The following is a 1,262-nucleotide window of genomic DNA, read 5'->3' as shown; positions in this document are numbered from 1 at the left end:
GCCGCTCTTCTCTCTGAAACGGTTGTACTTATCGTCTGCAAAGCTATGTCGCGTGCTGCGGTATGCGCAGACACCAAAAGCACCATAGTATAAAACAGATGAAGCTTCTAATTTGATGTAATAGCCAGTAAGAAGTAGTACAACTCAAGTTTTAGGTATCGATTATTGACTTTTTAGCTGGCTTTGGTGCCTTGGACATGAGCTAGGACCTTAAGATTCTGCATGAAAGGAGGACTAGCAGCCGCGTTGCACGGGAGAATGTGAAATGTGTTCATATGTAGTAGAAACCTGAGAAATCCGTCCGTTTTCGTCATTTGTTATCGAATCGACTTAAAGCCCGATCGTCACATTGTCCGCTCTTCTCTCTGAAACGTTTGTACTTATCGTCTGCAAAGCTACGTCGCGTGCTGCGGTATGCGGAGACAATAAAATCACCATAGTAGAACACAGATGAAGCTTCTAAGTCGATGTAATAGCCAGTAAGAAGTAGTACAATTCAAGTTTTAGGTATCGATTATTGACTTCTTAGATGGATTTGGTGCCTTGGACATGAGCTAGGACCTTAAGATTCTGCATGAAAGGAGGACTAGCAGCCGAGTTGCAGTGAAGAATGTGAAAAGTGTTCATATGTAGTAAAAACCTGAAAAATCCGTCCGCTTTCGTCATTTGTTATCGAATCGCCTTAAAGCTAGATCGTCACCTGGCCGCTCTTCTCTCTGAAACGGCTGTACTTATCGTCTGCAAAGCTATTTGGCGTGCTGCGGTATGCGGAGACACTAAAAGCACCATAGTAGAACACAGATTAAGCTTCTAAGTTGATGTAATAGCCAGTAAGAAGTAGTACAATTCTAGTTTTAGGTACTGATTATTGACTTTTTAGCTGGCTTTAGTGCCTTGGACATGGGCTAGGACCATAAGATTCTGCATGAAAGGAGGACTAGCAGCCGCGTTGGATGGGAGAATGTGAAAAGTGTTCATATGTAGTAAAATCTGAGAAATCCGTCCGTTTTCGTCATTTTTTATCGAATCGACTTAAAGCCAGATCGTCACATTGGCCGCTCTTCTCTCTGAAACGGTTGTACTTATCGCCTGCAAAGCTATGTCGCGTGATGCGGTATGCGGAGACACTAAAAGCACCATAGTAGAACACAGATGAAGCTTCTATGATGATGTAATAGCCAGTAAGAAGTAGTACAATTAAAGTTTTAGGTATCGATTATTGACTTTTTAGCTGGCTTTGGTGCCTTGGACATGAGCTAGGA

Source organism: Schistocerca gregaria, unplaced genomic scaffold, assembly GCF_023897955.1.
Source record: "Schistocerca gregaria isolate iqSchGreg1 unplaced genomic scaffold, iqSchGreg1.2 ptg000378l, whole genome shotgun sequence".
Lineage (NCBI taxonomy): Eukaryota > Metazoa > Arthropoda > Insecta > Orthoptera > Acrididae > Schistocerca > Schistocerca gregaria.
Note: the sequence above shows the minus strand (reverse complement) of the source record.